At 40.5% G+C, this 24,116-nt stretch overlaps 1 long non-coding RNA gene across 1 annotated transcript; it reads left to right on the forward strand.

Moving 5' to 3' along the window:
* Positions 1–20,423: 20,423 nt before the first annotated feature.
* Positions 20,424–22,775, forward strand: LOC114295857 (uncharacterized). The gene is made up of 3 exons (XR_003641017.2): positions 20,424–20,570; positions 22,456–22,557; positions 22,666–22,775. It is a non-coding gene; the product is annotated as an uncharacterized LOC114295857 (long non-coding RNA).
* The last annotated feature ends 1,341 nt before the right edge of the window (positions 22,776–24,116 follow it).

The following is a 24,116-nucleotide window of genomic DNA, read 5'->3' on the forward strand; positions in this document are numbered from 1 at the left end:
TGAAACCCTAGCTCCTGACAAAATAGGACAGGGAAACCCTACCCCAACATAGGGGTGTTTTGGCTCTCACTTATCTGTTATGTGCTTTAGAGTGCGTCTCTACAGGAATGCATATATCAGTATATGAGTTTGGGCATCAGGCCTGCGGGCACCAGTTTGCAAGTCTGGGCATCAGGCCTGCGGGCATTACTATCAATATTTGGAGTCAGCTTTACCTGTGGGTATCAGACTCGGATTTGGGGCAGGTTTTGGGGCAGAACTCAGTAGAGAGCACACTCATTCAACTAGGCTCATATCTGTTCAGGTGAAATCAGGCTGAGGTGCTGTCTGTTTTCTCTTTTGCTAGGGTAGTCTTGGAACTATCGCTTCAGAAGGCTCCGACATCCCCCGAGGTTCATCGAACTTGTGCTGATAGACTTTGTTAGGTCAGAAATTCAATTCAAGGGCAACCAGTGTTCTTTCGCTGAGGCAAGGTAAAGAAAAGCCGGTCAGGGCTCATCTGTTCATCTAATCCGTCAGTCGCCAGTCAAATCACCTTTGTTCGGACTCAGCAGACCGTGATGGCACAAGGTTCGGAAGAATTTGCGGCCGTGACAGCAGCGCTAAATCGGGGAACTGCCATGCAAGCTGAGACCAGTATTGAAATGCAGCGCCCATCTGGGGCATCTGCCTCACATCCAGCTTTGGGACCCCAGCCGAACTTTGACCCAATTCCGCCAGTTGAAGATTTGCAGTGTCTGAATCCTCAAGAAGGGTTGGCTCAAGCTCAGGTGCTCAAACCCCTGGTGCAGCCTAATGAGAAAACTCAACCCTTTCATGTTGATGAGTTCAATCCGACTGTAGTGAAAATTGCAAACCTTGAGAAGCAATTCAAAAGGGCACAGGGCCTTAACTCCATTCCTGGCATTGAGGATGGGCACACCGAGGCTTCCATCCGGCTCCCAGACAGATTCAAAATGCCATATATCGACCGTTTCGACGGGTCTGGAGATCCAATGGTACATATCTGAGTTTTCTTAGATGTCCTGAAGCCGATGGGTCTGACTAAGCCACAGAAACTCTCTTTGTATGAAAGAACCCTGTCGGGTGTGGCAGCCACTTGGTATACCAAATTGGAGGATACAGTGAAGCAAAACTGGGAAGAACTGGCTGAGGCCTTTGTCGATCAGTATTCCTACAATACCCAAGTTGAAATGACCATCCAAGAGCTTGAAGCAACTCGCCAAAACCCAACAGAGCCTTTTGTGGAATTCATTGCAAGGTGGAGAGCAAAGGCAGCACAAATGACAGATCGTCGCCCTTCTGAGGAGGATAAAGTGCAGATGATGGTCCGAAACCTCGAGCATGATATGTTGCAAAAGTTGATAGTCGCTCCATTATTCACTTTCAAAAGTTTGCATGAACTGGGGGTTCAAGTCGAGAATGCGTTCAACAGCGGGATCATTCCCAGGACAAGGGAACTGACAAGGAAAGTGATTTCAAGGAGTACCAACGCTGGTAGTAGCGCTATTCCCAAACCCACCGAAATCAATACGGTCGCCACAGCCGACCCTTTTGCCAAACCGAGCCTACAAACAGCTGGCCCAGCCCGAACTTAGGGTAGAACTTTAACCCCCCTCTATATGAGCCTGACTAGCACACTAAAAGCCTTGATGGAAAAAGGGCATCTCAAACCCCTCGATCCTCAACCTCTTCCAAACCCACTCCCAACCAGACATAACCCCGCCAAGTACTGTGTGTACCATCAGCAGCGCGGTCATGGCACCGACCGTTGCTACCGCCTTCGTCATGAGGTCCAAAATCTCATCGACAACCGGACGATAGCTCCACCTTCAGACCCCAATGACCAAACATCTTCTGCCTACCTCAATCACATCGACATACTACCATCCACCTTTGACCCCAGCATATACATCACCCCGGCCCATGTACCCAAGCCTGAGGTGTTTATCCCAGAAAGCATGGACTTATGCATGATGGGTGCACCTGAACCTCAACCATCTCAAACCCGTGAACCCACTACTTCTGAGTTGATGGGAATGATTAAAGATCTTCAAAAAACCGTGACAGATCTGGCCTCCGGGACATTGGCTCCATCATCGACCACACCACATACCAGGAACTTCATGCCAAGAGACTCCCCGATGTTGGGACGGACTGCATTTGAGGAAAGCCAATCCCTTGGCAGAATGGAGGTGAGTGGGAGGAACAAGATAGGGGCGGACATGGATCCCAATGAACATCTTCTGTTGGCTGTTGAGGCTTTGAAAGCCGAGGGGCTGAACAAAGAGCAAGTCCTCGCAGTTGTTGCAAAAGCTGTGGATGACACTTTCGCTACTCAGGTTGGAGGCAGTCCGAATCAGAAGGAACATCGGGGGAAGGGCTATCATACCAGAGACAATCCTGCTATCTCTAATCCTCCACTCGGAAGAGATCGGCAAACCAGGCCAGCACCTGCCAATCCCTTTGCTGGTGCGCCCAGTAAAAATCCACAAGCCTTGAAGTACCAACCCCGAGGTCGGAGGGTCTTCCATGCCCTCTATATGCCTTTGTCCAAAGCTCTCCAAATCCTTGTTGGACAAGGCCATCTCAAACCCCTTGAGCCTCGGCCTCTCCCGAACCCTCTTCCGGCTACACGTGATACTACCCAGTACTGCGCGTACCATCAACAAACTGGCCATACTACCAACGCCTGCTTCCGTCTTCGCCATGAAGTACAGGATCTATTTGACAATGGAGTCATCCCCGCACCAGGTCCTGCAAAATCTACCGGCACTTGATCAGTGAACTTGTAGGGGATAATGTGATATGATCGAGGGATGAACCACCTGCGGGCAGCGCCCAGTTACTGCAGATATGGTGGACGACATGCACTGTTTTGAGCATTTGCAAATGCTAGTTTTTGTACATGCCAACTTAGGTATTGAGTCGGTCTTGTTGTTTTGTTTTTGAGTCTGTCTTTTTGCTTTGAGTCAGTCTCTTTTTATTTTGGATCTGTCTTGTTGTATCGAGTCAGTCCTATTGTATAGGAGTCGGGTGATTCCAGGGGGTGTTACCTCGGGCGTCACCATTTTGTTTTGTGTTTGTCTTTTCATTTTTTTTTGAGTCTGTTTCTGCCAGGGAGCCAGTTGTACCAACAGATTTGAATGAAACAGTAGTAATTTTTGCACTTCTATGTTCGCTTCTGCCGTGTGCTAGTTGTGACGGAATCTGAATGAAATGGCAGTACATTCCACCTGCTCTCTTCTGCACCCCAAAATCATTGCATTTAACCTAAGTTTTTCAAAACTTTTTGAACACTGCGGTGAAAACGAAGAGGAAGGAATTCCTCGGGATTTGCAAAACTTTGATCATTTGAGAGAAAGAGAGGCATGCTAAGCCCTTAATGAATGAAATCATGCTTGTTAGCGTGAGTACTGAGAAGGACCCTGGCTTGATCCAGACTGGTTTCACACTACCTTCAGCGCGAGCGATTTGTCGCTTTCTTAAAAACTTTCAAAAACAAAATGTTTTGCGCGGTCTTGCGAAGACCTGTGTGGAATCGCTCTTGAGATTGTGCAGCCTAGGATCGCTCTCAGCCTCGAGACTCAACCCCTTCGCTTCCAAACCTTGATCTTGAAATCAGAAGGTTCGACGGTCAACTACGATGTGAGACCTGTGTGGCTAGATTTGAAGCAGCCCTCGAACAAGAGGCACCAAAGTCAGGTCAAGAAGATCAGATCTCATCAGAAGAAGCTTACAAAGCAAAGCAGCAGCCATTCTCCTGGATTCAGATGACTCTAGGATCTCAAAACCATTTGGCATGGACTTGTTATACTTTTACCGTTGAGAGGCTCGCTGGGCCGAAAACCCGGAAGGGCGACCCAGGCAAAAGTTAGAGCAAGAGAAAAATACAAAAAAAAGAAGAAGCAAAAAATGCAAAAAGAAAAAAAAAGAGAACAAAAAAGAAAGATGCAAAGAAAAGAACGAAAAAATCAAAAAAGGAAAAAGAAATGAAAAGAATTGAAAAGAAAAGAAGAACAAAGCTCGCAAGGTCGAAAACCCGCAACGGGCGCCTTGGCAAAAGTTAGAGCCTAAAAAGGAGAGGTTAATACCCGAGTGTACCTTAACCCCGAACTACGTGAGGCTTGATTCCCATCTTTGGGATACGTAGGCAACTTCATTCTGAAGTCCAGCCGTAAAACACTTCAAACTCAATCATGTCCATGTAATGGTTCTGATAATCTTTGCCTTCTCTATATCTGAGAGTCTGGTTGCGTTCGTCGCTCTGAGGACTGACTACAATACACTACGGTGCCATTCAGACAAGGGGCAACTTTCCGTTGCCATTCAATGCGCTGCGGTGCTATCCAAACAAGGGGCAACATTCCGTTACCATGCAGTGTCCTTCAGACAAGGGGCAATTTTCCATTGCCATGGATCCGAGGTTGCACATCTCAAGAGTAGGTCCCATGCTCGTTGAGCAGTGGTCGTTTGCGAAAATAGTTTTTGAGAATTTTTACTGAGGTTGACTAATCTTCTCGAAAAGTATTCCATTTTCAAAACTGGACCATTTCTTGGACCCAAAAAAGGAAAACTCTCAGTGCTCACTGCCTAACTTGCGTGATTTTAAATCAGAAAATTGAACAAGTATGTTAATCTAACTCTCATTTTGGTCAAATTTTTTTTTTTTTAGGAAAAAACTAAAACTAAAAAAATGGTAAAAATGATGAACTACGGGCACAGTTGAGTCAGGCTTCCTGTCTTTTCCCCATTGCCAACATACTTGCCAGAAAGGCCACTCTACCCGCCAAAAAGAAAAGGGCACAACAAAGGGCTGAAAGCTCTCACCTCCTCCAAGCAATGAGGTATCAAGCAAAGTGCGAAGCACGAACTAGAATGGGGCAAGGTATTCCGCTCCATTATCTAGACAGATCTTATCACGTCCAAACTCCCCAGCAAAGCATCATCAACTGATGTTAGCTACAGATTTGCTACCCACCCAGTTGTAGCGCAACCTTTCCGCGGGAAGAATTCACTAGCTGTGAGTGCAAGAAAGAGAATCTAGCAGAATGCTAGGGGCACGAGCCCACAATTTGCTGTTTATCCATCAACCACCCAGGGGAGGGATGAAAAAGGAGAGATTGAAGAATAGAGAGATGTGCGATGAGAGGAAAAGTGAGAAGAGGGCTTTTTTAAGAAAAACAGAGCTTGAGGGCCGAGTGATGTGAGAACCACAAATGAGAAAGGGTGGGAAACACTACCCGGTGAAACAGGCTCCCTGTGCGCGTCTGAGTGTCGTGTCTCTTTGTTTTATTTCGATTATTGTTTTGAGTCGTTTCGAGTGTTACTCGACGTGTCTAGGTTGTGTGCCTTTTACTTCCCTGTTGAGTCGTTTTGCTGTGTTTAGTCGTAGGCTCAATACCTAGTCGAAAACTCATCTCTCAATTTCAAGAATAAAATCGTTTCGTGCTCCGAGTGCCGTGCCGTTCTCCACATTTGTGCAAAACATAATTGGTTCTTTCATAAAGTCGCGGGGTTCAACCCAGGTCATGTCAGAACAGCAAAACTAGGACCTATTTGAAGCTATATGGGTTCCGGACTACGAAGCAAAAGCAAAAAGGGCAAATTTTGAGCATCTGAGTGTGTTTCACCTTCAGAAAATTCTGAGATCGCATTCCATATGTACCTCTTCAGGCCTTGCCAGTGCCCTGAAGAATGAGTGTGCCTCTACTCCAAGCTTAAGCATGCTTCAAGTCAGAATGGCAATTAAAGCAGCAGCAGCAGATGTTACCTCTCGCCAATATGAACAGGGTGTGCCCCTTTGAGCTAAGTGTGTTGCAAAGTCTTCTAAGAGGTAAATCAGAGGCATCAGAGTACGTATTTGATGCTCCTCTACTACATAGAGTGTGCACTTTCATATACACTTCTGTGACATGCGTGCCGCGCATCGTTACGATTCATACATAGAATATGCTCGCTTTCGATTCTGCATAGAATTTGCTTTCAATATTGCATAGAATATGCTCCTGTTTCTTGCATAGAAAATGCTCGTATCTTTTGCATAGAAAATGCACTCTTCCATACTTGCATAGAAAATGCACCTCATTTGCATAGAACATGCATTCAATTGCACTTTCTTGTGCATTTCAAAATCAATCGCGCTGTTTAGCGTATCGCACTGTCTAGTGCATTTCAAAATCAATCGCGCTGTTTAGCGTATCGCACTGTCTAGTGCATTTCAAATCAATCGCGCTGTTTAGCGTATCGCACTGTCTAGTGCATTTCAAATCAATCGCGCTGTTTAGCGTATCGCGCTGTTTAGTGCATTTCAAATCAATCGCGCTATTTAGCGTATCGCCCTGTTTAGTGCATTTCAAATCAATCGCGCTGTTTAGCGTATCGCACTATTTAGTGCATTTCAAATCAATCGCGCTGTTTAGCGTATCGCACTGTTTAGTGCATTTCAAATCAATAGCGCTGTTTAGCGTATCGCACTGTCTAGTGCATTTCAAAATCACTCGCGCCATTTTGGGCATCGCACTGTTTTGTGCAGTTTACATTTCGCGCTATTTTACGCACCTCAATCGCACTTTCTTGTGCATTTCGAATCACTCGCACTGTCTTGTGCATTTCAAATCACTCGCGCTTTCTTGCGCATTGCACTGTTTTGTGCACTTTACTTGCATTTTGCATGCATTCCATCGCGCTATCTTGCGCATCTCACCTGTACTTGTTAGTGCATTGTATCGCGCTATCTTGCGCACCTTATTGGTATCGCACTATTTTGTGCATTCACCTTGCTCGTACTGTTTTGTACACCTTTAGCATCGCACTATTTTTGTGCATCTGTTTAGCACTGTTTTGTGCATTCACTCTGCATCGCATTGTCTTGTGCACTCCCCGGTCTAGGAGACCTTAAATCCTCTAAAGGTGTAATTCCTTTGGTGTTTGTCGTGCCCGAACGACTTCCGGTGGCCCGGTATAGCCACCTGCCTGTGTTTGCAGTGAGTTCCTAGGAGACCAACTGCGACGGTGGAAACTAGAGTTCGAATGGCTGATGCCTAGAACGTAAAGGTTCGGAATTTCCGTGACTAAAGTCTGGTTTAAATACCCAGAGGCGTGTCCTCGGCTTGAAATCTGTATGGAAGCCCCATAGGTTGAGATAGCGTGTATGCACCTCAATTCTGGATACTGAACCAACCTAGTCTGTCACCCCGTTGGAGAATAGGGAAAGCTGCGACCATAGTCAGGGAGAAAAGTAGTACCTGCAGTTCAACCAAGAAGAAGCGAAAGATCCCCAGCAGCATGAGGTAAGTCATCGCCAATTACCCCTGTGAGGTACCTTTACCTCTAGGCCATTACATTGCATTTTAGTCACTACATTACAGTGCATTGCATGCATGAATCCTCAATTTTCAAACCGGCTTCGCGTAGCGTATAAGTCCAACTTTCAAAATTGGCTTCGCGTAGCGTATAAGTCCAACTTTCAAACCGGCTTCGCGTGGCGTATAAGTCCAACTTTCAAAACCGGCTTCGCGTAGCGTATAAGTCCAATCTTCAAAATCTTCTCGCATATCATTTTGCATTTTGCCCCCTGCCTGCGGGCATGCCTGCGGGCACATCTCTGTTTATCTTGTACGTTTGTCTAAGTCTTCGGCCTTGTCAAAAATGGGTCGTCTCTGGGCTTTGACATTCATTCCCGTCACTTATGACTTTCGAGTTCTGTCAAAGAGGGACAACTGTAGACACCCCATTTTTGACCGACCTTAAGACTCAGATGTCACTGATTGAGCGCTTGGTGATGTTGCATAATGTGCTTGTTCAGAAGTTTCAAAGTCTTGGCTGCGAGCCTCGCCTCCGGATTTCCGAACCCTCTTCTGTGCCTTGTCTCGGTTTGCGAACCAGACTCGGTTTTCTCTGTTTCTTTTCCCGAGGGGAGGGAGAGGTCCTGTAGACCATCTCTCAGTGGCCGTGGGCTACATTTTGTGGCCGCACGCCATTTTGCCCATTTCGGAGTCCGGTTTCCGATTTTTCGGGACCGTTGGCCGTGTGCCTCGGTTCGGGACCGCTTAACCATCTCCATTTGCTCTGATTTTTGGCATACATCTTATTTTCTCCCTTTTGAGGGACACTGGGTTCCGAGAAACCCACTTCGTGGCCGAACGCCACTTTCGGTGCTTAACAGGCAGTTTCTGGGGCCCCGAACTGCGTGTTTTGGCCCCCGAACATTCGTTTTGCATCGGTTTTCGTTCGTTTTTGGCAGGTACCTCTGTTTCATCACTAGGAAGGTCATGGAAGGGTGGGAGGCCAGCAATTGTTGCAGCAACCAGTTCTTTACTCCTCTGGCGCCCTCCAACGCCCGTTTTTCGCACTTCTGGGCCAATGTTGAACACCTTGGAGCCATTTTCTTCAAACCCAAACCACATATTTGTGATGTACACACTTGGGAGGATCCTAAAAAGTGGTGGCCGGCCATTAATTCAATTTGACCCTTTTGAACCCCTCCTTCCGGGCTAATGTTGAACACCTTGGGGCCATTTTCTTGAACTTTGAACCACATATTTGTGATGTACACACATGGGAGGACCCTAAAAGTTTATGGCCGGCCATTAATTCCTTTTGACCCTTTTGAACCCCTCCTAAAATTGGCTTGTTCTCTCTCCTGTTTTAGAATTTCCAAATTCGAACCACGGGGTTGTGAAGAGGAGACCTGGGAGGCCACCAATATGTGGTGGCCGGCCACTAATTATACTTGACCCTTTTGACCCCTAGCTGGCCGGCTAGGGGGGGTGGCTGGCCGGCCACCTGCAGAAAAAGTAAAAGGCCAGCCCGCTTCCTCTCAACTTGCACTTTACAGCTGTGCAGCTGTTTCCCCCAGAAAATATCCCAATCCGGGGGATATTTTGTGGGGGAAAGCTTACCTCCTTTTTGCCCCACCTTTACACCCTCTTTTTGACCATATAACCAGCTGGTGGCATCACATTTGAGGGTTAGAAAATTTGTTCTTCAAGCCTCAAGATCCATATCTCCCTCCATCCTTCTCATTTTCCTAAAAAACCTTAAGTCCTACACCTTGTTTTCTTCATCACCTCCAAGCTCTACCATCACCACTTCATTTCTAGAAACAAGGAGGGCTTCTCAAAGGCTAAAGGAGCTGCAAATTGGTCCAAGAAGCAGCAAAAGACTTGTCTCCAAAGGTGAGTTGCCATTTTCTCTTTTTTGAGCTTTTCTTTGCAATATTTCTTAGCCTCTCCTTCTTATACATTTGAGCTCCAACCAAAACTGAAAGTACCCTTTTGTTGAGCTCATTTTCATGTCTCATTAAGGGCTCAACCCTGTTTGAGCCCTCCATGATGCACTTGCTTCATTGATCCTCTTATATGTCATAATGTTGCATGCTATTTTTGGCCCATGATTAATCTGTTTTTGAGCATGATGTAATCTGTGAATGTGCTTATTTTGGGCCCTTCTTCAACATTGTTGAAGGGACCCTCACCATTTGGTGCCTCCATGTGCCACTTGTAGTTATATCCCTCATTTGGCCCCATTTTTGCATAAATCGGCAGCCCCCTTTTCTTCTGTTTTTGGACCTTGGTCCGAACTGAAAGTGGCCTTATTTTGGCCTATACTTCATGTTTCATTAACACTTTTTTTCTGTTTGGTGATTATTTTGTATACCTCATGTTATAGCACCTTTTGAGCCTCAATCTTGTGCCTTTTTTTAGCATGTTTGTATATTGATTTGAGGCTTGTCATATACTGTAAAAATTCATGTTTTTGGTCCCTCTTCAATGTTGTAGAAGGAAATTTTTCAGTTTGGATTTTGCTTATATCACTTGCATCATTACCCCTCTCTTGGCCCCTATTCTTGCATGCCATTTTTGCCATACCTATGCTTGCTGTTTGGCCATGTTTATAACTGTGAAAATGCCTTTTTTGGGACTGTCTAGCTTCTGTCTATTCATTGCATGTCCATATTGTGCATGTTTGGCATAGCTATAGGCCATTCCGGGCGCCTAATGTTGCATTTCGGGACCATTTCATGCTTCGGGAGTACTTTCGCCTCATTTCGGGGCTGCTTTCCCCCACTTTTCAGTGCTGAAATCCCATTACCATGTTTGCATATCATTTCCCATGCCATAGTTCGCATTTTTGCATTGCCTCGGTTTGCGTGCCCGTGTGCACGCATTTCGAGGCACTTCATTTTCATCCGCCGGCATCCTATGTGAGTGTGGCTGAGGCTCACTCATGTTGGTATAAGCCCATTTGCCATTTCCATGTCATTTCATCGCATTCTGCCATTGCGTCGGTTTGCGTGCCCGTGTGCACGCATTTCAAGGCACTCCATTTTTATCCGTCGGCATCCTATGTGAGTGTGGCTGAGGCTCACTCATGTTGGTATAAGCCCATTTGTCATTTCCATGTCATTTCATCGCATTTTGTCGTCGCCTCGGTTTGCGTGCCCATGTGCACGCATTACGAGGCACTCCATTTTTATCCGTCGGCATCCTATGTGAGTGTGGCTGAGGCTCACTCATGTTGGTATAAGCCCATTTGTCATTTTCATGTCATTTCATCGCATTTTGTCGTCGCCTCAGTTTTTGTGCCCGTGTGCACGCATTTCGAGGAACTTCATTTTTATCCGTCGGCATCTTATGTGAGTGTGGCTGAGGCTCACTCATGTTGGTATAAGCCCATATCATGTTTCCATGCCATTGCATCACATTCCATCATTGTCTCGGTTTGCGTGCCCGTGTGCACGCATTTCGAGGCACTTCATTTTCATCATTCGGCCTCTTATGTGAGTGTGGCTGAGGCACTCTCATGTTAGTATAAGTCCATATTGCATTCTGTATGCCATTTTAGCCATATTGCATTGCGTAAGCCATATCGCACTAATTATGTCGTTTATTTGCCATTTCTCATGCATTCGGGTTTAAACACTCGGGCACTTATTCGGACCCTTTTGCATGATGGCAGATATGTAATTATGGTGTTTACTTGCCATTTCTCATGCATTACGGGTTAAATACTCGGACACTTATTCGGACCCTCTTGCATGATGGCAGATATGTAATTATGGTGTTTACTTGCCATTTCTCATGCATTAAGGCCTAAACACTCGGACACTTATTCAGAACCTCTTGCATGATGGCAGATATATAATTATGGAGTTTATTTGCCATTTCTCATGCATTAGGGTTTAAATACTTGGACACATATTCGGATCCTCTTGCATGATGGCAGATATGTAATTATGGTGTTTACTTGCCATTTCTCATGCATTAAGGCTTAAAGACTCAGACACTTATTCGGACCCTCTTGCATGATGGCAAATATGTAATTGTGGTGTTTCCGTGCCATTTCTCATGCATTAGGGTTTAAACACTCAGACACTTATTCGGACCCTCTTGCACGATGGCAGATATGTAATTATGGTGTTTATTTGCCATTTCTCATGCATTAGGGTTTAAACACTCGGACACTTGTTCGGACCCTTTTGCATGATGGTAGATATGTAATTATGGTGTTTACTTGCCATTTCTCATGCATTACGGCTTAAATACTCGGACACTTATTCGGACCCTCTTGCATGATGGCAGATATGTAATTATGGTGTTTACTTGCCATTTCTCATGCATTAAGGCTTAAACACTCGGACACTTATTCAGAACCTCTCGCATGATGGCAAACATGTAATTGTGGTGTTTACTTGCCATTTCTCATCCATTAGGGTTTAAACACACAGACACTTATTCGGAACCTCCTGCATGATGGCAGATATGTAATTATGGTGTTTATTTGCCATTTCTCATGCATTACGGCTTAAACACTCGGACACTTATTCGGACCCTGTTGCATGATGGCGAATATGTAATTATGGTGTTTATTTTCCATTTCCCATGCATTGGGGTTTAAACACTCAAACAGTTATTCGGACCCTCTTGCATGATGGCAGATACGTAATTGTGGTGTTTATTTGCCATTTCTCATGCATTAGGGTTTAAACACTCGGACACTTATTCGGACCCTTTTGCATGATGGCAGATATGTAATTATGGTGTTTACTTTCCATTTCTCATGCATTAGGGTTTAAACACTCGGACACTTATTCGGAACATTTTGCATGAGGGCAGATATGTAATTATGGTGTTTATTTGCCATTTCTCATGCATTAGGAATTAAATACTCGGACACTTTTTCGGACTCTCTTGCATGATGGCAGATATGTAATTATGGTGTTTACTTGCCATTTCTCTTGCAATAAGGCATAAACACTCGGACACTTATTCGGACCCTTTTGCATGATAGCAGATATGTAATCATGGTGTTTATTTGCCATTTCTCATGCATTAGGGTTTCAACACTCGGACAATTGTTCGGACCCTCTTGCATGATGGCAAATATGTAATTATGATGTTTACTTACCATTTCTAATGCATTTGTGTTTAAACACTCGGACACTTATTCGGACCCTCTTATGTGATGGCAGATATGAAATTATGGCGTTTATTTGCCATTTCTCATGCATTAGGGTTTAAACACTCGGACACTTATTCCGACCCTTTTGCATGATGGCAGATATGTAGTTACGGTGTTTACTTGCCATTTCTCATGCATTAGGGTTTAAACACTCGGACTCTTATTCGGAACCTCTTGCATGATGGCAGATATGTAATTATGGTGTTTATTTGCCATTTCTATTGCATTAGGGTTTAAACACTCGGACCCTCTTCCATGATGGCAGATATGTAGTTATGGTGTTTACTTGCCATTTTGTCGAGTATTAGGATTCAAAAATTGGGTCACTTATTCTGATCCTCTTGCATGATGGCAGATATGTAATTATGGTTATTACTTGCCATTCCAAATGCATTAGGGCTCAAAACACTCGGACACTTATTCGGACCCTCCTGCATGACGGCAGATATGTAATTATGGTGTTTATTTGCCATTTCTTATGCATTAGTGTTTAAACACTCGGACACTTATTCGGACCCTCTTGCATGATGGCAGATATGTAATTAGGGTGTTTAGTTTCCATTTCTCATGCGTTAGGGTTTAAACAGTCGGACACTTATTCGGACCCTCTTGCATGATGGCAAATATGTAATTATCGCGTTTACTTGCCATTTCTCATGCATTAGGGTTTAAACACTCGGACACTTATTCAGAACCTCTTGCATTATGGCAGATATGTAATTATGGTGTCTATTTTCCATTTCTCATGCATTAGGGTTTCAACACTCGGACACTTGTTCGGACTCTCTTGCATGATGGCAAATATGTAATTATGATGTTTACTTGCCATTTCTAATGCATTGGGGTTTAAACACTCGGGCACTTATTCGGACCCTCTTACATGACGGCAGATATGAAATTATGGCGTTTATTTGCCATTTCTCATGCATTAGGGTTTAAACACTCGGACACTTATTCGAACCCTTATGCCTGATGCCATATATGTAATTATGGTGTTTACTTGCCATTTCTCATGCATTAGGGTTTAAATACTCGAACACTTATTCGGACCCTCTTGCATGATGGCAGATATGTAATTATGGTGTTTACTTGCCATTTCTCATGCATTAAGGCTTAAACACTCGGACACTTAATCGGACCCTCTTGCATGATAGCAAATATGTAATTGTGGTGTTTACTTGCCATTTCTCATGCATTAGGGTTTAGACACTAAGACACTTATTCGGACCCTTTTGCACTATGGCAGATATGTAATTATGGTGTTTATTTGCCATTTCTCTTGCATTAGGGTTTAAACACTCGGACACTTATTCGGGCCCTCTTACATGATGGCAGATATGTAATTATGGTGTTTATTTGCCATTTCGAATGCATTAGGGTTTAAACACATAGACACTTATTCGGACCCTCTTGCATGATGGCAGATATGTAATTATGGTGTTTACTTGCCATTTCCCACGCATTAGGGTTTAAACATTCGGACACTTATTCGGACCCTTTTGCATGATGGCAGATATGTAATTATGGTGTTTTTTTGCCATTTCTCATGCATTATGGTTTCTACACTCGGACACTTGTTCGGACCCTTTTGTGTGATGGCAAATATGTAATTGTGATATTTACTTGCCATTTCTAAAGCATTAGGGTTTAAACACTCGGACACTTATTCGGACCCTATTACGTGATGGCCAATATGAAATTATGGCGTTTATTTGCCATTTCTCAGGCATTAGGGTTTAAACACTCGGACACTTATTCGGAACGTCTTGCATGATGGCAGATAGGTAATTATGGTATTTATTTGCTATTTCTCTTGCATTCGGGTTTAAATACTCGGACACTTATTCGGTCCCTCTTGCATGATGGCAGACACGTAATTATGGTGTTTACTTGTCATTTCTCTTGCATTAAGGCTTAAATACTCGGACACTTATTCGGTCCCTCTTCCATGATGGCAGACATGTAATTATGGTGTTTACTTGCCATTTTTCATGCATTAAGGCTTAAACACTCGGACACTTATTCAGACCCTCTTGCATGATGGCAAATATGTAATTATGGTGTTTATTTGCCACTTCCCATGCATTAGGGTATAAACACAAGGAGACTTATTCGGACCCTCTTGCATGATGGCAGATATGTAATTATGGTGTTTACTTGCCATTTCTCATGCATTACGGGTTAAATACTAGGACACTTATTCAGACCCTCTTGCATGATGGCAGATATGTAATTATGTTGTTTACTTGCCATTTCTCATGCATTAAGGCTTAAACACTCGGACACTTATTCAGAACCTCTTGCATGATGGAAGATATGTAATTATGGTGTTTATTTGCCATTTCTCATGCATTAGGGTTTAAACACTCGGACACTTATTCGGAACCTCTTGCATTATGGCAGATATGTAATTATGGTGTCTATTTTCCATTTCTCATGCATTAGGGTTTCAACACTCGGACACTTGTTCGGACTCTCTTGCATGATGGCAAATATGTAATTATGATGTTTACTTGCCATTTCTAATGCATTGGGGTTTAAAGACTCGGGCACTTATTCGGACCCTCTTACATGACGGCAGATATGAAATTATGGCGTTTATTGGCCATTTCTCATGCATTAGGGTTTAAACACTCGGAAACTTATTCGAACCCTTTTCCATAATAGCAGATATGTAATTATGGTGTTTACTTGCCATTTCTCATGCATTAGGGTTTAAATACTCGGACACTTATTCGGACCCTCTTGCATGATGGCAGATATGTAATTATGGTGTTTACTTGCCATTTTTCAAGCATTAAGGCTTAAACACTCGGACAGTTAATCGGACCCTCTTGCATGATGGCAAATATGTAATTGTGGTGTTTACTTGCCATTTCTCATGCATTAGGGTTTAAACACTAAGACACTTATTCGGACCCTTTTGCACGATGGCAGATATGTAATTATGGTGTTTATTTGCCATTTCTCATGCATTAGGGTTTAAACACTCGGACACTTATTCGGGCCGTCTTACATGATGGCAGATATGTAATTATGGTGTTTATTTGCCATTTCTAATGCATTAGGGTTTAAACACACGGACACTTATTCGGACCCTCTTGCATGATGGCCGATATGTAATTATGGTGTTTACTTGCCATTTCCCACGCATTAGGGTTTAAACATTCGGACACTTATTCGGACCCTTTTGCATGATGGCAGATATGTAATTATGGTGTTTACTTGCCATTTCTCCTGCATTACGGGTTAAATACTAGGACACTTATTCGAACCCTCTTGCATGATGGCAGATATGTAATTATGGTGTTTACTTGTCATTTCTCATGCATTAAGGCTTAAACACTCGGACACTTATTCAGAACCTCTTGTATGATGGCAGATATGTAATTATGGTGCTTATTTGCCATTTCACATGCATTAGGGTTTAAATACTTGGGCACATATTCGGATCCTCTTGTATGATGGCAGATATGTAATTATGGTGTTTACTTGCCATTTCTCATGCATTAAGGCTTAAACACTCAGACACTTATTCAGACCCTCCTGCATGATGGCAGATGTGTAATTATGGGGTTTACTTGCCATTCCTAATGCATTAGGGCTCAAAACACTCGGACACATATTCGGACCCTCCTACATGACGGCAGATATGTAATTATGGTGTTTATTTGCCATTTCTCAGGCATTAGTGTTTGAACACTCGGACAGTTATTCGGACCCTCTTGCATGATGGCAGATATGTAATTAGGGTGTTTAGTTGCCATTTCTCATGCATTAGGGTTTAAACACTCGAAAACTTATTCGGACCCTCTTGCATGATGGCACATATGTAATTATGGTGTTTACTTGCCATTTCTCGGGCATTAGGGTTTAAAAACTCAGACACTTATTCGGTCCCTCTTGCATGATGGCAGACATGTAATTATGGTGTTTACTTGTCATTTCTCTTGCATTAAGGCTTAAATACTCGGACACTTATTCGGTCCCTCTTCCATGATGGCAGACATGTAATTATGGTGTTTACTTGACATTTCTCATGCAATAGGGTTTAAACACTCGGACTCTTATTCGGAACCTCTTGCATGATGTCAGATATGTAATTATGGTGTTTATTTGCCATTTCTCATGCATTAGGGTTTAAAAACTCGGACACTTATTCGGTCCCTCTTGCACGATGGCAGACATGTAATTACGGTGTTTACTTGCCATTTCTCATGCATTAAGGCTCAAATACACGGACACTTATTCGGTCCCTCTTGCATGATGGCAGACATGTAATTATGGTGTCTACTTGCCATTTCTCATGCATTAAGGCTTAAATACTCGGACCCTTATTCGGACCCTCTTGCATGATGGCAAATATGTAATTATGGTGTTTATTTGCCATTTCTCATGCATTAGGGTTTTATCACTCGGACATTTGTTCGGACCCTTTTGCATGATGGCAAATATGTAATTATGGTGTTTAGTTGCCATTTCTCATGCATTAAGGCTTAAACACTCGGACACTTAATCGGACCCTCTTGCATGATGGCAAATATGTAATTGTGGTGTTTACTTGCCATTTCTCATGCATTAGGGTTTAAACACTACGACACTTATTCGGACCCTTTTGCATGATGGCAGATATGTAATTATGGTTTTTATTTGCCATTTCTCATGCATTAGGGTTTAAACACTCGGACACTTTTTCGGACCCTCTTACATGATGGCAGATATGTAATTATGGCGTTTATTTGCCATTTCTAATGCATTAGGGTTTAAACACACGGACACTTATTCGGACCCTCTTGCATGATGCACTACAGGAAATTGCACTTTGGCGACTACTTTTGGCGACAACGTCAATTTTTCGTAGCCAAAAGTATATTTTTGGCGACACAGTGATCAATTTCGTTGGGAAAAGTAGACCTTTACCAACGCAATTTACTATCGTCGCTAAAAAAACATAACATTGACTAGGCGCCAAAAATATTGGTTGGCGCCAAAATTTCATAAATTTTAGGTACAAGTCTTATTTTTTAGCAACACAATGAGCGTTGCTATTAGTATGCTTACGACAAGTTGGCGTAGGCAAAGAGTTAAACATTTAGCGACAATAACACTATTCGTTGGTAAAAGTTTAGTTAGTGAAACGAGGTGATTTAATTTGTGTTTTTATTATAACTTTTGAAAGTTTTTAATATTCTAGTTATTGAATTATAAAATTAAAGTGATCATTGAACTAGATCACAAAATGAACTCATCAAGTCCAAACACACTCTTAAGTTCAGAATGCTAATTTGAGATAATTTAAACTCTTCCAAATAATATGGTTAGATTATCAATTTCAATATGTTTGGTTTTATTTTCAGAAATTAGTTTCAAAATTTATTTTTTTTCTAAAAAACTAAAGAAAAATTGGGTGAAAAATTAAAAAATACTTATTATTTTTGTATAATTTTATCTTTTAAGTCATAAATAATTTTTAAAATTCTAAAAAGATATTTTCGATTTATGTTGCTCTCAAATTAATTTTAATTTTTTCAAAAAAAACAAATATAAAAATTATTTTGGTTTGTTTTTTTTTTTTTGTTTGGTTTTTTGGTGATCTGCCTCTGAGGCGGTGAAATTTCCCTCTCAAAATTCCCTATTTTCTTTCCAGGATAGGTAAATGCCCTCATCAGATCTCCCCTCATCAATCTCCACGATTTTCACTCTTGCACACCCTTCTCTCACAATTCATAGGAAAGAGAGAATGATCGCGAATGGAATCGAAGACGAGGACAAATGGTTGACCGAAGGCATCGCAAGGATTCAACACAATTGCTTTCTATATGCATCGCACATTGGTAATTCATCAGACCTATCAGTCAATATTTCTTCAATCAATTCTTTCATATTCAAAACCCTAATTCTCCAATTCGTGTGTTCATCAGGACTCCAACAATCTTAGAGAAGCCCTATAATATTCGGTGCAAATGTTGTCTGAGCTCTGAACATCTAGACTATCTCCACACAAACACTTTGAACTCTGTATATATAGCCTTTAATCATCGTCGACGATTGATTTTTTTTTTTTTCTGTGTCGAAATTCAATTGATTATTTGTTTACTATTGTGATGTGCCAGATATGTAAGCCTTTGATGAATTGAGAAGACTTGAAATCTTCTTTAAAGAGGAAGATAAACATGGTTGTACGGTCTCTGACCTCTATGAACTCGTCCAGCATGCTGGAAACATTTTACCCAGATTGTAAGTTGGAATCACTTGTGATTTGGTCCTTCAATTCTATTGTTTTGTTTCTACTAATCACAATATTCATGCATTTCTTGTAGAATTTATGTAACTCCTAAAATATTATCTAGTTCTTATTCAGCCCAATTTATGGAATTCATTTGTTTTTTGGGGAAATTCAAAAAAAAAATTGAAAAAAAGAAAAACTGAAGGTTTGACTCTGGTGACAAAATCAAAATAAACATTGAATTTTTAATTTTATCAATTTAAACCATAATATTTTGATTTATTTTCAGTCTAAATCATCCACCTATTTTAGTCATTAAACTCAATGTAGGTGTACATAAAATATTTAAAATGTCATTTTTTTGTTGAGTTTGATGATTAAAATACCAATTTTCCATCAATGTTATTTAACAAAAACAGGCAAATCAAATTTCATAGGAAAGTGAGGCAATTGAAAAACAAGGAAAAATTACATATTCTGTTTTTTGTTTTCTGCCATGCCAGTCTGTGAGGGGTAATAAAGCCATGGTAAACAAGAAATGGCTTGAAATGAAATTAGAATATTGTAACATTGCTTTGTTGTTTTGGAGATCACAAGGTCATGACATCGATGAACAAATACCCTATCCTAGGATGTTCTAATCACATTTCATGGTTCGATTTCTAGCATAACTTCTAAGCACAAATTTTTCGAACTTGTATTTGCTTAAATGCGTTAATATGCTTCTTTCTTGTGCTTTAGCTGCATTGCTTTCAGGCATTCACTAAAATTAAAAGATCTATAGATCAGAAAAATAAATTAGAAGCAGAAAACCAAGGGCTGCTTCTGAATTTTGGTTCACAGCTTGATTAGAGCTTAAAAGACTTGCACAAGACCATCTCGGGGTCAGTTTCTCAATAGCAGCAACAATTGAGATACATGGAGGAACACGTCTCTTCATTTATTGCTAGTAAATATGACGTATGAACTGAAAGTTGATGTCTCTTTCATATGTTAAACTTGTCAGTTAATTTTGTTAATCTTATATCGTTTTCTCTCAGGCCACTCAGATACTGGAATCTAGGATCTGTGAGCCCGAGATTGCTGTAAGCTCAGTCAAGAGCGCAGGATCTGTGAGCCCGAGATTGCAACAGAAAAAGCTTGAGTTGGAGAAGTGATCTCGCCCGCCCACCTCTCCTGATTCCAGCAAGTCAAGAAGGCAACCCAACAAGAAAAAACCAGAGTCAAGTTCCCCAGGTGGGAAATGTAGACCAAAATCTACAAACTTACAGCAAATTGACGACCAATCCAGTGAGATCAGCTGTGAAACAAGGAATTCAAGTTACCTGGAAGACGATATTTCTATGCGATCAAATAGAAACATTGTCTCAGACTCAGGGATAGACACAGAAGTCACTAGTTTGGAACGCTATGCTGAGACCAATGGCAGCCAGAGTCCATCCATGAAGGCTGCCAAGTACTCAGTTTCTGGCATAGACTGCAAATCTAAAGGACAAAATAAAACAACTCAAGGTAAAATTGTAACTTAACGTAGTATATTAACAAAGGTGGACAATCTTTTTGTCACTAGCTCTATCATTTTTATATTCATTCAAAATATGATTATATATGTTTAGCCCTCGTGGAATTATTTGCTTGATATATTAATCACGACAACATCAGCAGAAATGTAATGCTATGTAATGCACTGTAATGACAATGAGAGATTTTTTTTCATAACCAGGGTCAGATAAAGCTGAAGGAAGCTGCACTCGAAACCTCGGCAAATTCACTTTTAGAGAAGGAGAAAGATCTTGAGGATAAAATTGAAGAGTTAGAAAGAAGATTGGAAGAACTCAGTCAAAATAGTGCTAGTTTTTATGAATATCAATTCCAAAAGGTTAGTATCTTTGCAGTTCATATGATGAAATCATGCATATGTTTCTGCAATGCCTTTCATTAACTGTTATATGCAAATCATTTGTGGCATTAGTTAAAAACTCTTAATCTCATTATTAGCATAAAGACAACATTTTTACTTTTCTATGTTAATTTCCTCTTGATTTTGTTGTTTGGTGAAGCACCTTTGGGATATGCCCAATAGAGTTCAACAAGATAGAGAGCTCTTTCAATTTGTGATTTAAATGTCATTCTCATCTAATCATAAAGTTGGAATATATGGTAGTTCATGGTATTATTATATAGGAAATGCTGTTATATATTAAACTGGTCATATATGACCAACCAAATTTAAGTTGTGTGTTTAGGTGTGAACATAATTTATTCGGATCTGAGTACATTCAAAGTATCCTATCTAAGTACCTATTTAATATGTGGATCTAGAAAAAATAAGAGAAAATGAGGAAAGGATTTTGGGGCCTTTTTTTTTTGGTGGTAAATAGGGTGCATGAAATTAAATATAGAAAAAAGGGTTTTGCATTATTATGAAGTATTATAATGTTTGAAACTTCTTACTCCAAGAAAAAGAAAGATTAAATCTCTATTGGTTCAACTATTTGATTTTCTATGATTTGATTACTTAACTAGAGGATACCAAGGTAGCTAAATGGGGGATACCAAGGGGTTCTTGTTGCTAGGTCTTGAACTGTGTTTGGTAACAGGTTACTGTGAAATCTAAATCTAGAGAAGAAATCAATTTCATTATTGCTCTGTTTGGTTGTTGAGAATAGGTGGGAAAAGAACCTATTTAAGTTTGGAGTGCATTAATAGAATGCCTATCAGGTATTTTTTTATTTTTTGGGAAATACTTTTTATTTCAGGTAAAAAGCAATGCTAAAAACAATCAAAGCCCTTCAAAAATTAAAAAGCTATTAAAGCATTTATGGTAGTTAGACGTGCACCCATGTCTTTTTTTATTATGGAATCTAATTGTTAGCATCTATCAGAACATCATTTTTTTTGGTTTGGGAAGTGCCTTTTATTTTTGTTATGTTTTTATTCCAACTCAGCATGATAGCTAATAAATTCATTGAATAGTTCTTTTGAACTTAATTTTATAGATGTTACAAATTAAAAATACGTTAATGTTTATTTCAAAAATTGGTTTACTGCACAAGTTAATTTAAATATGCTAGGATATAGTGACTATTATTATATAAACTTGACATGATCAAAGGAACTGAAGCTCTATCACTTTAATTTGGGTATTGAAAAACAAAGCACAAGTGTATAGTCATCTGGCTGTCCAAGGAAACTAATTAAGGATGTGAACAAATCTTGTGTGTTTTTTCTGTAATTTTGTAAAGAGAAGCAAACTTCGCTAAATTACGTAAGGTTGTGTTTGGATCAAGGCTTTGAAGAGGGATTTGCAGAGAGTGAGAGAGATTAAAAAAAAAGTATGGGAAAAATGAATGAAATAGAAGCTACATTTTTATCACATTTCCCTTTCCTTTTCCCTCCACAAATCCCACCCCAAATCCTAGATCCGGACCTTGTCCCATAAAGTTTGCCTCATAGGAAAAATCAAACCATGTCTATTGTAATTTGAGTATCTGTTTTATTTTTGTTACTCTTGAATATCTTCATACGTGGCTCTATACAAGATTTAAACTTCTGATGGAATGCACAACTAATTAAAGCATTTGAAAACAAGTCAAATTACATTACAGATGGATAGATTTTTTATTTTTTTTAAAAAAAAGAAGCAAAGTAGTTCTAGCACCTTGAGTATTGCATAGCTTTGGACTAAAGTTGCAAGTTATTAATTACATTTGAGTGCATTTACTAGTTCTGCCAAGTAATTTTGTCTTCCTTTGAATTTGCAGTACAAATACGGTCAATTACTCTAGGTAGCAGTGGGAAAAGGCAGAGTTATCTGTCAACCATCTCAACAAGACTAGTATTGCAGAGATTGAATCTACTGTAAAGTAAGTCTTCTGTTCCCTCGTTTTTCAGATTTTCTAGTAACCTTTTATTTATTTTATTTTTTAAAATGTTTTTGGTTTTCATATCATGTTCTTTCTCTCCCTGAACAGGGCAAAAATTTGTGCGAGCCATGGTGTATATGAAGAATTTGTCTCTAGATCCTCATCCATTAATGCAGAATACGAAGCTAAAGCCCGTGACACACAGGCAGCTGTTAAGGTTAATTAAATCCCTATATATGAAATTTTAATTTTTTTTTCCCTCTATTTATCAAACAATGAACTCAAGTGGGAAATATTATGAACTTGCAAATTCGCTGATGCTGGACCAGGAAACCAAGGAAGAGATAGACTCCATGTCTATCTTGTGCTTGAATCAGCTTAAGTGTGTTAGTTAGAATCATACTGAAAGCATAACAAATATCAGAAACCAAGCGGAGCAGTTTCTGACGAAAGATTATTTGGTAGGCTTGCTTGCTTGCTTGATATATCTTTCTTAATGTTAGAATAAGATTATCAGGAAAATATTCTTATGTCTCGGGGTGTTAAAAAGTAGCTAGACATTACTTAATTTTATTCTAGGATTTTTGAGAAAATGGTTTTTAGGCTAAGAAGCACGAACATGCAATTTTCAAAAAATGCATGCATAATTTTATATATTTATTATATGTCGTCTATTTGAATATTATACATCAATTAGGCACATCAATTGGTACTGTATATACTGGATTGACGAGACCTAAAAAAGTTTCATGTTTTGACAAATCTTGAACTTGCCTTGCCCCTTTTAAAACCTTGAGCTACATTACATTACACTCTTGAAATCACTGGACTGATGAAAGCACACAAAGACCAAAATTGGTAGTTAGATTGTTCCAACTGAGTTTATTTATTTTTCTTGGGAACAGAGAGTTTATTAAATAGTGTAATTTTGCACAGGTTGATCAGCATACTAGTACAACTCCGAAGTTGAAGATAATAGCAGTGCTTAGCTTGGCATCCATCGAGGAGATGAGAACGCCTGCAGTTGGAGATCTTATGGCGAATTTTACCGGACCAAATTTGGGCTGTACTGAAAGCAAGATTCAACAACATCAACAAGGGCTGTGTCTCGGAGCATCACCTAATAATAGAACTCTGTTTGCATATGTTAATCTCTTAATGAGCTCCTTGATAAGAATATTTAGACAAATGGAAAACTTGAGTAGCTTCATCTATTGTATATTGTTGGATGAGTCTTAAAGTCAACTGGTGCAAACCCACACATTCATCAACTGATGAGTTATAAAGTTGGCCAATTCTGAAAGCTGAGGTTGGGTTTATGTTATTTCAAATTGTATCTTATAAACTATTGTGTCTGAGAGATGCCTTTTGTAAATTTGTAAATCTTATAAAAAATATAAATGATTTTTAATTATTTTTATCGAGCAAATTTATCGTTGTCAAAAAGTAAAGCTTTCTCGACAAACAATTTTTCGGTAAATGTGTCACTAAAAGTTACTTTTGCCCACTCATATTGTGTTGGTAGAAGTGTATTTTTTGCCAATACCAATTTGTCGTTA

Source organism: Camellia sinensis, unplaced genomic scaffold (genome assembly GCF_055761805.1).
Source record: "Camellia sinensis isolate YWXY unplaced genomic scaffold, ASM5576180v1 Unanchor6, whole genome shotgun sequence".
NCBI classification, from domain to species: domain Eukaryota; kingdom Viridiplantae; phylum Streptophyta; class Magnoliopsida; order Ericales; family Theaceae; genus Camellia; species Camellia sinensis.